Raw genomic sequence first — 16,755 nt, 5'->3', positions numbered from 1 at the left:
GAGGCTCTCTATTCAAAGAGAGCTGACTACATTTCATTCTCTCTTGCCAGAGAGCAGCAGGCAGAGCGAGCATGCGACTTCACTAGGATTGCAGGACTGAGCCTGCGGCAGGTGGTGAGAGAACCAACATGAGGAAAAAACCTACTTGACCTCGTCCTCATCGATCTACCTGTCGCAAATGCATCTGTCCATGACCGTATTGGTAGGAGTGGCCACCACACAGTCCTTGTGGAGACAATGTCCTGTCTTCACACTGAGGACACTCTCCATTGTGTTGTGTGGCAGTACCACCGTGCTAAATGGGATAGATTCAGAACAGATCTAGCAGCTCAAAACTGGTATCCATGAGGTACTGTGGGCCATCAGCAGCAGCAGAATTGTATTCCACCACAATCATTGGGGAAAACTGAAGCCATTGTTTTCAGTCCCCGCCACAAACTGCGTTCCCTAGCCACTGACTCCATCCCTCTCCCTAACATCTGTCTGAGGCTGAACCACACTGTTCGCAACCTTGGTGCCATATTTGACGCTGAAATGAGCTTCCGACCACATATCCGCAGCATAACAAAGACCACCTATTTCCATCTCCATAACATCGCCTGCCTCAGCTCATCCGCTGCTGAAACCCTCATCCATGCCTTTATTACCTCTAGACTTGACTATTCCAATGCACTCCTGGCTGGCCTCCCACATTCCACCCTACGTAAACTTGAGGTTATCCAAAACTTGGCTGCCCGTGTCCTAACGTGCACCAAGTACCATTCGCCCATCATTTTTGTGCTCGCTGACCTACATTGGCTCCCGGTTAAGCAGTGCCTCAATTTCAAAATTCTCATCCTTGTTTTCAAATCGCTCCATGGCCTTGCACTTCGTATCTCTATAATCTCCTTCAGCCCCACAACCCCCCCGAGATATCTGCGTTCCTCTAATTCTGCCCTCTTGAGGATCCCTGATTAAAATCGCTCAAACTTTGGTGGCCGTGCCTTCTGTTGCCTAGGCCCTAAGCTCTGGAATTCCCTGCCTAAACCTGTCTGCCGCGTTACCTTTCTTTCCTCCTTTAAGACGCTCCTTAAAACCTACCTCTTTGATCAAGCTTTTGGTCACCTGCCCTAACTTATCCTTATGTGGAACGGTGTCAAATTTTTTGTCTTAAAATACTCCTGTGCAGCGCCTTGGGACATTTTACTATGTTAATGGCACTATATAACATAGAAACATAGAAGATAGGAGCAAGAGTAGGCCATTCGGCCCTTCGAGCCTGCTCCGCCATTCAATGAGATCATGGCTGATCATCCAAATTCAGTACCCTGTCCCTGCCTTCTCCCCATATCCCTTGATCCCTTTAGCCTCAAGAAACATATCCAACTCTTTCTTGAATATATTTAATGAACTGGCCTCCACCGCCCTCTGTGGCAGAGAATTCCACAGGTTCACCACTCTCTGGGTGAAGAAATTCCTCCTCATTTCTGTCCTAAATGGCTTACCCCTTATCCTTAGACTATGACCCCTGGTTCTGGACTCCCCGGCCATCAGAAACATCCTTTCTGCATCTAGTCTGTCCAGGCCTGACAGAATTTTATAGGTTTTGATGAAATCCCCTCTCAATCTTCTAAACTCCAGTGAGTATAAGCCCAATTGACACAATCTCTCCTCATACGTCATTCCTGCCATCCCAGGTATCAGCCTGGTGAATCTTCGCTGCACTCTCTCCATGGCAAGAAAGTCCTTCCTCAGGTAAGGTGACCAAAACTGCACACAATAAATAACAATAAATACAAGCTGTTGTTGTTGTTATCTGTAACCTCATGGTCCGGCATGTCCCTCACTCTATCATTACCATAAAGCCAGTGCCTAACCCTGGTTCAATAAAGAGTGTAGACGAGCATGCCAGGAACATCACCAGGCATACCTAAAAATGAGGGAAGCTGCAACACAGGACTACATGAATGCTAAACAGCAGCAGCAGCATGCTATAGATAGCTAAGCGAGCCCACAATCAACAGATCAGATCAAAGATCCGCAGTCCTGACACATCCAGTCGTGAATTGTGGTGGACAATTAAACAACTAATGGGAGTAGCAGGCTCCATGAATATCCCCATCGTCAATGATGGCGGAGCCCAGCATGCGAGTGCAAAAGACAAGGCTGAAGCATTTGCAACCATCTTCATCCAGAGGTACCGAGTAGATGATCAATATCCGCCTTCTCCTGAGGTCCCCACCATCACAGAAGCCAGTCTTCGGCCAATTCAATTCACTCCGCGTGGTATCAAGAAACAGCTGAGCGCACTGGATACAGTAAGGGTTGTGGGCCCCGTCAACATCCCAGTTGTTGTGCTGAAGACTTGTGCTCCAGGCCAAGCTGCGGCCTCAGGCCAAGCTGTTCAAGTATAGCTACAACACTGGCATCCACCCGACAATGTGGAAAACTGCCCAGATATGTCCTGTCCACAAAAAGCAGGACAAATCCAATCTAGCCAATTACCAGTCTACTCAATCAGCAGCAAAGTGATGGAAGGTGTCATCAACAGCGCTATCAAGCAGCACTTACTCACCAATAACCTGCTCACTGATACTCAGTTTGGGTTTCGGCAGGACCACTCAGCTTCAGACCTCATTACAGTCTTGGTTCAAACATGGACAAAAGAACTGAATTCCAGAGGTGAGAGTGACTGCCCTTGACATTAAGGCAGCAGTTGACTGAGTGTGGCATCAAGGAGCCTTAATAAAATTGAAGTCAATGGGAATCAGGGGGAAAACTTTCCATTGGCTTGAGCCATACCTAGCACAAAGAAAGATGGTTGTGGTTGTTGGAAGTCAATCATCTCAGCCCCAGGAGATTGCTGCAGGAATTCCTCAGGGCAGTGTCCTAGGCCCAACCATCTTCAGCTGTTTCATCAATTATCTTACCTCCATCTTAAGGTCAGAAGTGGGGACGTTCACTGATGACTGCAGTGTTCAGTTCCATTTGCAACTCCTCAGATAATGAAGCAGTCCATGCCCGCATACAGCAAGACCTGGACAACATTCAGGCTTGGGCTGATAAGTGACAAGTAACAGTCGTGCCACACAAGTGCCAGGCAAAGATTATCTCCAACAAGTGAGAGTCTAACCACTGCCCTTTGACATTCAACAGCATTACCATCGCCGAATGCCCCACCATCAACATCCTGGGGTTCACCATTCTTATGTTCATTAATAAATAGACATTCTTATTATGAACATAGCTAGCTTTTGCTAGACACTTTTATTGAGCACATGTGGACTAGGTACAGTATCTGTAGAGGCTTCCATCTAGACTGCTGCCTTGTTGGTAGCCTAGTGCCTCATGGGTAATATAGTCTTAATATACATACAGCTGGGTAGTGTAGTCTTATATACAGCTCTACGGCTCCACCTAGTGTCCACTATAGAATGACATGTTATTGATCATTACATCCCCCTTTCTTTGAGGTTTAACAAAATCAATATCAATCAACTTTCAAGAAAACAATAAAGATAATATCAGTAACACTTTTGTTAGTGCTCTATAAACATAAACATTTTCAAAACAGTCAACACATTTTCAAAGCTTTACATTGTACTCAAAGATTAAGTCTATCAGGCTCTTTTACTTCACGTGTGGATCTTCTCAACATGGGTAAGTCTGATGTGTCTTCATGAGATTGTTCTGGCGGTGAATGACAAGATGCAGTTGCGGCATTGTCATCAATCTGCTCTTGTATAGATCGAGGTCTCCTTGCGATCTTTGCTTGGAGAGGGTTTCAGTGTTTCCTTCACTCTTCATGCCATAACTCTCAATGTAGTCAATGCACTCTCGAAAAACTGCTGGCAGCTGGATCCCATCATACAGCATAGTCCTCTCAGCAGCCTCGGCTAATGGAACACCAAAGATTGACCTGAGGGAAGAAGGAGTATCCACCGGAACTGCTCCCTGCTCTGGTGCAGGCTTCTTCTTTTTCTTTTTCTCTTTCCACTGCTTAACAACATCTGCTGCGGTTATATCTTTGGACTTTTTCTCCTTGTGTTTTTCCTCTTTGTGCTTTTCTTCCTTTGGTTTCTCTTTGACCTTAAAGTCTTTTTCTTTCTTCTTGGAGAAACTAGGCTTTTTTGAAGACATGGATACCCTTTGGCCTTTTCATCCTTGATGGGCTCTCTGCTTCATCACCTGAGTCATCTGGTCTACTTATGGCACAGTTTATATGGTAGACTCTCTTGACCAGTTCTAAGTCTTCACAAGCTTTGTCACCTAGTATCGAATCAAGTCTTTCAGCCACAACAGAAAACATGAGATGTTGCACTTTGTCTTTGACTGTCACTTTAAGTCTGCATACACCTAAGCTATCTATTTTCTGTCCATTATAGCTCTTCAGTAGTACTGACTTTTTCTGTATTTTGGGCTTTTCTTTCATATTTTTTATGTCACTCATACTGATTAAGTTTGCTTTTGCCCCAGTGTCCAGTTTCAATGTAACTAATGCTCCATTTATCTGCAGTGGGATCATCCATTTGTCCACTTTTACTGCATTGACTTTATGTTCAGCATTGTCCACTTCTGAGGGCTGCACATTTTCTGTATCTTTTTTGATATCGTCACATGACACCATTCCTACAAAAAAGTCTCACTTAAATCAGTGTCCTCAATTACATTAACTTGTTGCCCTTTCTTAGTTTTTACTTTTGAAAAGCATTGTTTGGCAAAGTGATTCTTTCCATTACACTTTGTGCACATTTTTCCAAACGCTGGGCATTGTCTTAACTGGTGTTTGTAACCACAGCATTTACAATTAAAAATGTCATCCTCCGATTGCTTTTCATTTCTGTTCTGCCCACGTTTCTTCCCCTTGTAGGACACAGCACCGACAGCAGCATTATCACTCATTACAATCGCATCATTATTGATTTCACTGAAAGTCTTCGTGTGCTTTTGAGCTAGCTCGCTGGCTTGGCATATTTTCACTGCATTTTCCAAATTTAGTTCGGTTTCTCTCAACAGACGTTCCCTGACTTTTTTATCATGAATACCAAACACAATCTGGTCACGAATCATGGATGATTTCAGCTCAGAGAAATTACATGTCTGTGCTTTCAGTTTCAGATTAGTTATAAAGCTATCAAAAGTCTCATTTTGTTGCTGTGTCCGAGAACGGAGGATGTATCTTTCATACGTCTCATTCTTTTTGGGAGAGCAATGTGCATCAAATTTTTTTAGCACATCTTCTAATTTATCTCTGTTCTCCTCTGGATTAAATACAAATGTATTAAATACCTCTATCACCTGTGGGCCTGCAACCGTAAGCAGCAACGCTATTTTTCTTGCGTCTGGCTTCGTACCAAATCCGATGGCAGCAATGTAGAGTTCGAATTGTTGTTTAAAAATCCGCCAATTGTAGTCGACATTTCCCTCGAGATTCAAACGCTCTGGTGGCTTCAAATTCTCCATGTCGCTTTTCACAATTTTTTAGCAGATATTTACAACTCTTGGTATCCTGGTACCATCTTATGTTCATTAATAAATAGACATTCTTATTATGAACACAGCTAGCTTTTGCTAGACACTTTTATTGAGCACATGTGGACTAGGTACAGTATCTGTAGAGGCTTCCATCTAGAGTGCTGCCTTGTGGGTAGCCTAGTGCCTCATGGGTAATGTAGTCTTAATATATCTACAGCTGGGTAGTGTAGTCTTATATACAGCTCTACACAGCTCTACGGCTCCACCTAGTGTCCACTATAGAATGACATGTTATTGATCATTACAACCATTGACCAGAAACTTAACTGAACCAGCCACATAAATACTGTGGCCACAAGAGCAGGTCAGAGGCTGGGTATTCTGCAGAGAGTATCTCACCTCCTGATTCTGCAGAGAGTATCTCACCTCCTGACTCTCCAAAGCCTTTCCACCACAAGTGGCACAAGTAAGGAGTGTGATGGAATATTCTCCACTTGCCTGGATGAGTGCAACTCCAACAACACTCAAGAAGCTTGACACCATCCAGGACAAAGCAGCCCACTTGATTGGCACCACATCCACCACCTTAAACATTCACTCCCTCCACCACCGGCGCACCGTGGCTGCAGTGTGTACCATCTACAAGATGAACTGCAGCAATTTGCCAAGGCCTCTTCGACAGCACCTCCCAAACCCGTGACCTCTACCACCTAGATGGACCAGGGCAGCAGGCGCCTGGGAACACCAACACCCACAAGTTCCCCTCCAAGTCACACACCTTCCTGACTTGGAAATATATCGCCATTCCTTCATTGTCGCTGGGTCACTAACTCCCTCCCTAACAGCACTGTGGGAGTACTGTTAGGTTCAAGAAGGCTGCTCACCACCACCTTCTCACGGGCAATTAGGGATGGGCAATAAATGCTGGCCTTGTCAACAACGCCCACATCCCAGAATGAAAAAAAATTTGATGCTGCTGATGTCACCTCTCACATCTCCCGTCACCATGTCAAATGAAACAATGCACAAACACAAACCAGAATTTTGCAGACATTTGGGGCACCAAATCTTTCACTTAATGTTTCAGGGTGGAGTGTGTGTATGTGTATAGGTGGTGTGTGTGTCGGTGGGGAGGGTGGGGTATATGTGTGTATGTGGTGTAAGAGTTTCGCAAAATTCCCCTGAAAACAAGAGAAACATTGGTCCACATCGTGGATGAAGATTTATGTGTTTTTGAATTGCCTCTGGGTCAGATCAATGTTTTGAAGCATGCTCAGAGCCACGAAAGACTGCTGGGCTGGACTACAATGGAGTCGAGGAAATTCGTGGAAGTATTCACACACATTGAGAAGGAACATCTTTTAAGGCTTGTGCTTTTGAGCCCGGTCAAACACAGAGGTTTACAGCTTGTAATGTGTTTGTGTGAAAGACCTGTCAATCAAACCAGGGTGGTCAGGAGTTGCCTACTTGACCCGAGGTCGATTATGGCTGGCTATGATTCAGCAGCCAATCACAGTCCCTTTTTTGTGTACTGGTCAGACAGAACGGCAGCAGAATGAAAGACCTGTCAATCAAACCAGGGAGGTCAGGAGTTGCCTACTTGACCCGAGGTCGATTATGGCTGGCTATGATTCAGCAGCCAATCACAGTCCCTTTTCTGTGTACTGGTCAGACAGAACGGCAGCAGAATGAAAGACCTGTCAATCAAACCAGGGAGGTCAGGAGTTGCCTACTTGACCCGAGGTCGATTATGGCTGGCTATGATTCAGCAGCCAATCACAGTCCCTTTTTTGTGTACTGGTCAGACAGAACGGCAGCAGAATGAAAGACCTGTCAATCAAACCAGGGAGGTCAGGGGTTGCCCACTTGACCCAAGGCCGATTATGGCTGGCTATGTTTAAACAAGCAATTCAGCAACCAATCACAGTCCTTTTGTTTGTGTACTGGAACTTTAGGCGGGAATTTTTCCAGACAGAGCGGCAGCAGCAACAGGTATAAAAGATAGCTACTGAGAAGCTATCGGGTCTCTTTTTACTTCGCTGGATCACAGGTGAGCAGAGTGTTCTGACTCTTAAACAAGACAACCTAGCAAGGAGTTTGGGGTGGTGATTTAAGGGAATTGCTAAGATTGTTTAAATAACATTGTAGCCATTGTATTCCTCGCTTTTGCTGTCTGTACCCCCTTGTTATATACTTCTGTTGCATTTACTATGTTCATGTGGTATAGTTTATAGTTGATGATGGTTCCTTAGTTTAATAAATTTTGACTTTGCTCATGTCCAAACAAATTGTCCGCTTTAGCATCATTAATTGTAAGTCCTCCAGTCAGAACTGAAAGGTGGGGTAGCGATTCGGAACCGCTGTTAAAATTGGTTTACAGTGCAGCAGGCAAAAAGGCTGCTGGCCAGGTATGTTACCATAAACCAGGTAATAGATGCCCCCCCTACAGTGGGGGTGGGATATTTTTACGATATGCCCCTGTGTAAGTCACCAAAGTTGTAACAATAATGCTGCACAATATTGCAATGCAGGGAGGGCTCACTATGGACTTCAATGAAGAGCAGCAGCAAGGCATGGTTGACCATGATATTCTTCAGGTACAAGCAAATCTGTTGCAAACCTGATTGCTAAGTGCGCCATTTACTAGGTGGCATTCTCTGAAAACCTATAGAGGGTAAAATTGCCAGAATTAGCAAGAGATAGATGTAGATTTCTGTGGATCTTTTCCACCTGGGCCTATCTCTAAGTTACAATTTCTGAAGACCCTGTGGTACAGATTGTAAAATCTACATGCAAAAAACACAGTTACATCACAATTACACTAAATATTCTCATCATTCAGTAAATACCAAGAATTGAAGACGAACACTGGCCCATCTTTGATTCACACTTTGAAAAATCCCTTGGCTCTGGCCCACAAACTGTGAATGAAGCCCTCAGCTTTTATCAACACAACAGATGATGAAACAGAGTATGAAGAAAAGAGGAAAAATTAAAAACATATACAGATTGTTCAAGCGTTCAATCTGAAACTTTGAGTGTAAGAGTAAGGGGCCTAGAAATTCAGTGGCCTGCGCCACACGTTAGCGCCCTAAGAGGGCACTTAGTGGGTTTTGTGCCACTGGCTATGCCTCCCGCTAAATTTAGCGGGATGCTAATGGCGGCGCTAGCCGTTAGCGCTGCGCCGCTACCGATGATGTCATCAGTGTGCGCAGTGCCCCGCTACCGCCCCGATCGCAAAATTTAGTAGTGCCCCCTGCTTTAACGCCGGTCGCAATTTGCGACCGGTTCAGGGGGGCCTACCTGCGGCAGTAGAGGCGCTGAGGTGCGGGGCGGCATTTTTTTTGCTGGCTGCCTGCCAGCACCTCTCCGCGCCGCCATCCCCGGCCTCCTGAGCACCCCCCCGTGTTGTGCCGGCTGTGTCCCAAGAGCCCGGCACTTCTCCTCAGTGCCGGGCTCTTTTGCCGGCACTCGCGCTGTTCGAGCGCGCTGCACAGGGTCCCTCCCCTTTAAGAAGGGGAGGAAGGTCTGCAGTACCGCAGCGCGCCGTGCCACAGCGTGTGGCACTGCGGCACGTTGTGCTGCGATTTTCAGTTGCAGCACCCCAAGAGGGATGCGGGGCGCCTCGAGTAGCGCCGTGCTTCCGTCTGGGGCGCTGAAACTGAATTTGCGGCGGGCGGCCGCGACTCCTTCCGGGGCGGTACTTCCGGCACCCTGGCGAGGCTGCGGAGCGCCAGTGAATTTCTGGGCCAGGGTGTCTTGCTACAATTGTACAGGGCTTTGGTGAAACCACACCTGGAGTATTGTGCACAGTTTTGGTCTATAACTAAGGAATGATATACTTGCCTTAGAGGTGGTGCAATGAAGGTTCACTAGATTGATTCCTGGGATGTGAGGTTTGTCCTAGGTAGAGAGATTGAGTACGTTAGGCCTATACTCTCTGGAGTTTAGAAGAATGAGATATGATCCCATTGAAACACATAAGATTCTGAGGGGGATTGACAGGGTACATGCTGAGGGGTTGTTTCCCCTGGCTGGAGATTCTAGAACTAGGGGGCACAGTCTCAGAAGGGGGGTTTGCCCTTTAAGACTGAGGAGGAATTTCTTCACTCAGAGGGTTGTAAATCTTCGGAATTCTCTACCCCAAAGGACTGTGGATGCTGAATCGTTGAGTATATTCAAGGCTGAAATAGATAGATTTTCAGACTCTAGGGGAATCAAGGGATATGGGGATCAGGCGGGAAAGTCGAATATCAGCCATGATCTTATTGAATTGTGGAGCAGGCTCGAGGAGCTGTATGGCCTACTCCTGCTCCTAATTTGTATGTTCTTATGTAGAGGCAGACGTCGACCACGTATATCCAAGTTTGCAGACGACACTAAATTAGGAATAATAAGTTGTGTAGGGGGAAGCAGGAAGTTGCAATGAGAGAAAGACAGATTACGTGAGTGGGCAAAACTGTGGCAGATAGAGTTCAATATGGGAAAGCGTGAGGTCATTCATTTTGGATCCAAGAATGCCAAATTGGAATATTTTCTGAATGGCAAGAGATTAGAAATTGTGGAGGAGGCAAGGGATTTGGGCATCCATGTACACAAATTACTAAAAACTAGTGCACAGGTACAAAAAACAATCAAAAAGGCTATTGTCTTTATGTTTTAGTTGGTCAGACACCATCTGAAGTATAGTTTTGGGCACCACACCTCAAGAAGGATATACTGGCCTTGGAGGGATGTGTAAAATTAAAAGGGAATTCGATAGGATAGATACAGAGAAAATATTTCCTCTGGTGGAGGAATACAGAACATGGGGCACAATGTTAAAATGAGAGCTAGGCCATTCAGGAGTGAAATCAGGAACCACGTTTTCACACAAAGGGTTGTGGAGATCTGGAACACTTGCCCCTAAAAGGCTATTGATGCTGGATTAATTGAAATTTTCAAGACTGAGACTGATAGATTTTTGTTAGGTAACGGTAAAAAGTGATATGGATCAAAGGCAAGTAAATGGAATTGAGGTAGAAATCAGCCATGATTTAATTGAATAGTGGAACAGGCTCAAGGACCTGAATGGTCTACTCTTGCTCCTACATCATGGATCCTACTATAAAAAAAGGATGCTTTATGAACACCATACCTTTGTACAGGCTCTTAGAATCCCTTCCCAGGATGTGCAACTGTGGGTCACTTTGGAGTCCACCGTCTTCACATGCGACAACATCAGGAGGCATTTTCTTGTTGCAGACATTGGCAGGTTCATTGAAGTCTGTGATCATCACAGCATCGTCCTCATCAGAAGCAAAGACTGTAGCCCTGGAGGCTCCGGTGGAGACACTCGACAGAGCACTGCATTCTGATGCTTGGAGCTGGCTTAAAGGTGTCACTCTATCGGGGTTTTTAGAATCTGGTGCAAACCATCAGATTTACCATTCCATTAAACATTAGCAAAATTGATCCTGGGCCCAGTACCAATGGCACAATTGGAGTAGGCCATATGAGGATACTGTTTTCAACAACATATGCCAGGCTTCTTATCTAGCTCCTCAAAGGCTGAACAAGTGAATTGGAGGTAGGGGAATGATGCCCAGGCAATTGATCAAGCGATGCAGCCCACAGCGGGTTCTTCCCAGGTTTCAGTTGTCATCAGACAAAGGTCACCTCAGTCCAGCCTCTTGTACTAATCCAGAAGCCAAACGCCTCTCATGGAACTAGCCCTCAGGCACAGGACTATTATAGGTATTAGAAAGACACGACTAGGCTCCCCTAGGGAAACAGTGATTTGAAGTAAGTTTGATTACTTTTATTGCTATTGGCACCTTATCTGGGCTCTGTTCATTGTACAGAAGATAGCATAGTTCATCCAGAGCACTCAAAGTTGGTGAAAGCACATCTTATCACTCATTCCATCCTAAGATCCTTAAAGCAGTGGCAGCGGCGCAAGGATAAAGAGTAGCCCGAGAGCGGACCTGAATTAAAGCAGCAGCAGCGGCAAGGCTCCGATTCAAAAACAACATCAAAGAATGATGTCACAGGAGAGCAGGTAGCTGATTGGTTGGTGAATATTACAGCTCTTTTTGCTCTCTAAGTTAGGGAAGGGGGTTAAATTAAGAGCTGAGAAACTGTAACTTGCTAGTACTTATTAAATTAATAACTTAAACTAAATAAAATAATCAAACAATAAACCTAAAATATCGATTGAATAAAATCTTTAACTAATTAATTCATACATAAAACAAGGTTAGAGATGGCAGGGCAGGTGGTGTGTAGTAACTGCAGCATGTGGGAGTCTGGAGAGCATCGCGATCCCGAACAACCACATCTGCAGCAAGTGTCTGCAACTCGAGGAACTTCAGCTCAGAATTGTTGAGCTGGAGTACGAGCTGAAGACATTGCGATGCATCAGGGAGGGGGAGAGTTACCCGGACACTTTGTTCCAGGAGGCAGTCATGCTCTTTGGGTTAAGTAGTACTTTAGAGTTCATCAGGGACAGGAGGGTGTGACTGCGAGTCAGGAAGGTAAGGGGACCCAGGATGTAGTGATGGAGGAGCCTCAGCCCTTGACCTTGTCCAACAGGTATGAGGTACTTTCTACCTGTATGGATGAGGAAAAGGACTGCAGGGAGGATGGGCAAACTGACCATGGCACTGTGGTACAGGGGGCCATCCAAGTGGGGGGAGAAGGAAGGAATGTGGTAGTAGTAGGGGACAGTATAGTCAGGGGGATAGGTACTGTTCTCTGCAGCCGCGAAAGAGAGCCCCGAAGGTTGTGTTGCCTGCCTGGTGCCAGGGTCAAGGATATCTCCTTGCGGCGGAGAAGAAGTTGGAGTGGGAGGGGTAGAATCCAGTTGTCATGGTCCATGTAGGAACCAATGACATAGGTAGAACTAAGAATGAGGTTCTGCTGAGGGAGTTTGAGGAGCTAGGGTCTAAATTAATAAGCAGAACCACAAGGGTAATAATCTCTACCTGAGCCACATGCAAATTGGCATAGGGTCAAGCAAATCAGAGAGTTAAGTGCTTGGCTCAAAGAGTGGTGTGGGAAAAAGGGGTTTCAATTCATGAGGCACTGGCACCAGTACTGGGGAAAGAGGGAGCTGTTCCATCAGGACGTGCTCCACCTAAACCAGGCTGGGACCAGCGTCCTGGCAAATCAAATAACTAGGGCTATAGATAGGGCTTTAAACTAAGAAAAGTGGGGGGGAGGGGTCAGGTGAGGGGAAATTTAGAAATCTAACGAGAAAGGTCAAGGCAATAGAGCAGTGTAGCAATTTGGGTAAAAATAAGCAGAGTGTGACAGAAAGGGACAGAGAGTTTAATGGTAGCAGTGCAGCAGAGAAGACGGTCAAAGCAGGGAATAATGGTAAAAAATTTAAATTAAAGGCTCATTATCTGAATGCACAAAGCATTCGTAACAAGATAGATGAACTAGTGGCACAAATAGAAATAAATGGGTTTGATCTAATAGCTATTACAAAGACATGGTTGCAAGGTGGCCAAGGTTGGGAACTAAATGTTCCAGGGTACTTGATATTTCAAAAAGACAGGCAGAATGGAAAAAGAGGGGGAGTAGCCCTCATAATAAAGGATGACATAAGGACAGTAGCGAGAAAGGATCTCAGCTCGGAAGATCAGGAAGTAGAATCAGTATGGATGGAGATAAGGGAAAACAAGGGGCAGAAAACACTGGCAGTAGCAGCATATAGGCCCCCTAACAGTAGCTATACCATTGGACAGAATATTAATCAAGAAATAGTAGGAGCTTGCAACAAAGGTAATGCAATAATCTTGGGGGACTTTAATCTTCATACAGACTGGACAAATCAAATTGGCAAAGGTAGTCTGGAAGACGAGTTCATGGAATGCATTCGGGACAGTTTCTTAGAACAATATGTCTTGGAACTAACCAGGGAACAGGCTATTTTAGATCTTGTATTGTGTAATGAGACAGGGTTAATTAGCAATCTCATAGTAAAGGATCCTCTGGGGCAGAGTGATCATAATATGATAGAATTTCACATTAATTTTGAGAGTGGCTTGCCTAAGTCTGAAACTAGAGTCTGAAACTTAAATAAAGCCAATTACATAGGTATGAGAGGCAAGTTGGCTAAGGTAGATTGGAAAAATAGATTAAAAGGTATGGTGGTAGATAAGCAGTGGCTAGCGTTTAAAGAAATATTTCATAATTTTCAACAAAAATACATTCCATTGAGAAACAAAAACTCGACGGGAAAAGTGATCCAACTGTGGCTAACTAATGTAGTTAAGGATAGCATTAGATTGAAAGAAGAAGCTTATAATGTTGCAAAGAACAATAGTAAGCCTGAGGATTGGGAGAGTTTCAGAAACCAGCAAAGGTTGACCAAAAAATTGCTAAGTAGGGAAAAAATAGAATGAGAGAAAACTAGCAGGAAATATAAAAGCAGATTGTAGGAGTCTCTACAAGTATGTAAAAAGGAAAAGAGTAGCAAAAGTAAATGTTGGTCCCTTAAAGGCTGAGACAGGAGAAATTATTATGGGGAATAAGGAAATGGCAGAAACGTTAAACAAATATTTTATATCTGTCTTCACAGTAGAAGACACAAAAAGCATATAAAAAATGGTGGGGAACCAAGGATCTAATGAGGGCGAGGAACTTAACGTAATTAATATAAACAGAGAAAAAGTACCAGAGAAACTAATGGGACTAAAAGCCGACAAACCCCCTGGACCTGACGGCCTACATCCTAGAGATCTAAAAGAGGTGGCTGAAGAGATAGTGGATGCATTGGTTTTGATCTTCCAAAATTCCCTAGATTCTAGAATGATTCCAGCGGATTGGAAGGTCACAAATGTAACACTGCTATTCAAGAAAGGAGGGAGAGAAAAAACAGGGAACTACAGGCCAGTTAGCCTGACATCAGTCATCAGGAAAATGCTGGAATACATTGTTAAGGAAGTGGTATCAAGTCACTTAGAAAATCATAAATTGATTAGGCACAGTCAACATGCTTTTATGAAAGGGAAATCGTGTTTGACAAATTTATTAGAGTTTTTTGAGGATGTAACTAGCAGGGTAGATAAAGGGAAACCAGTGGATGTAGTATATTTGGATTTCCAAAAAGCATTCAATAAGGTGCCACATAAAAGATTAGGACTCATGGGGTTGGGGGTAATATAATAGCATGGATAGAGGATTGGTTAACAGACAGAAAACAGAGAGTAGGGATAAACGGATCTTTTTCAGTTTGGCAGGATGCAACTAGTGGGGTGCCACAAGAATCAGTGTTGGGGCCTCAGCTATTTACAATCTATATTAATGACCTAGATGGAGGGACCGAGTATAATGTATCCAAGTTTGCTGATGATACAGGTGGGATGATATAGGTGGGACAGTAAGCTGTGAGGAGAACACAAAGGGCAGGATTTTCATTGGGCCGAGGAGGCAGGATTGGAGGCATGTGGGGGGTTAAAGTTGCAAATTCGGGGAGCACGAACCCATCCCGTCCCCAACCTGCTTCCATGCCAATTTCAAAGGAGGCGGGTACCCGCCATGTGCTGGGACCCGCCTACCCGAGGCAGGAAGGGATTAGTGCCAATTAACTGCCTGTTAACAGATAGTTAACAGGCAGTTTTTAGCCTAATCCCTATTTTTAATGCTGAAGTGTTGGATTCCCGACGGCTCCAAACCACGTCAAGTTTGCAAGGCGGGCCGTCAGGTTGAAGGACTTGGAGGGGTCGCGATGTCAGTGTTCAGGTGAGTGATGTGTGCACGAGTGCAAAGGTAAGTGTGTTTGGTGTGTGTAAAGTGTTTAAAGAAGTTTAAATTACCTTCACTTACCTTTACAGCCTTCCTTCCTTTAGGTCTCGGGAGTCCCTCATCTCACCAGCACAGAAAGCAGAATGGCTGCAAACTGTCAAAAGTGACAGCTCTCAGCTTTTGTGCAGGAGAGATTTCTAACTGAGTCTGCGGAGAAGGACTCATGTTAGAAGTAAGACTGTCAGTGTTTGACAGCTTCAAAGAGCTTTCAAACACTGAAATTTCATCTGTCAAAACCTCTTGACAGATGAAATTTCAGTCTGTGACATCACCTGTTGCCGGGTGGCCCTTAATTGGCCTGCTGAGCCCGCTGGGTGGGCTCAACAAGGTCCATCAATTAAAATCGCATGGATTGGCCACATCTCGATGGAGGCGGGACAACAACCCCGAAAGTTGTAGTCCCGCCTCCATCACATCCCCTGACTGAAAATCCAGCCCAATTAGTCTGCAAGGGATATAGATAGACTAATTGAGTGGGCAGTAAGGTGGCAGATGGAGTATAATGTAGGGAAATGTGAGGTTATGCACTTTGGTAGGAAGAATAGAAAAACAGAGTATTTTTTAAATGGTGATAAACTTTCAAATGTTGGTGTTCAGAGAGATTTGGGTGTCCTCGTGCAAGAAACACAGAAAGCTAGCATGCAGGTACAGCAAGCAATAAGGAAGGCAAATGGCACGTTGGCCTTTATTGCAAGGGGGCTGGAGTATAAGAGTAAGGAAGTCTTGCTACAATTGTACAGGGTCTTGGTGAGACCACACCGGAGTACTGTGCACAGTTTTGGTCTCCTTATCTAAGGAAGATATACTTGCCTTGGAGGCGGTGCAACAAAGATTCACTAGATTGATTCCTGGGATGAGAGGGATGTCCTCTGATGAGAGATTGTGTAGACTGGGCCGTTACTCTCTGGAGTTTAGAAGAATGAGAGGTGATTTCATTGAAACATACAAGATTCTGAAGGGGATTGACAGGGTAGACGCTGAGAGGTTGTTTCCCCTGGCTGGGGTGTCTAGAACTAGGGGGCATAGTCTCAGGATAAGGGGTAGGCCATTTAAGACTGAGATGAGGAGGAATTTCTTCACTCTGAGGGTTGTGAATCTTTGGAATTCTCTGCCCCAGAGGGCTGTGAATGCTGAGTCTTTGAATATATTCAAGGCTGAGATCGATAGATTGTTGGACTCTAAGGGAATCATGGGATATGGAGATCAGGCGGGAAAGTGGAGTTGAGGTCGATGATTAGCCATGATGTTATTCAATGGCGGAGCAGGCTCGAGGTGTTGTATGGCCTATTCCTGCTCTTATTTCTTATGTTCTTAAGATCTCAGGGACCTATAGACTAATTGTGGGGAGGGGTTATTACTGGGTAGCTACATACTCTTTTGATGTTGCCTAACTTTTCCTTTGCTTTCTTCTGATCCCGTCATTCTCTTCTTCACCTCTGTCAAAATTGTGAATATGTTAAACCCCATAGGGAAACCCATACTATGCTGGTGACTGGAGGGCCCCTA

The sequence above is a fragment of the Somniosus microcephalus genome, chromosome 13 (assembly GCF_052327205.1).
Source record: "Somniosus microcephalus isolate GS21.2 chromosome 13, FLI_Smic_1.0, whole genome shotgun sequence".
Classification (NCBI taxonomy): Eukaryota; Metazoa; Chordata; class Chondrichthyes; order Squaliformes; family Somniosidae; genus Somniosus; species Somniosus microcephalus.
Note: the sequence above shows the minus strand (reverse complement) of the source record.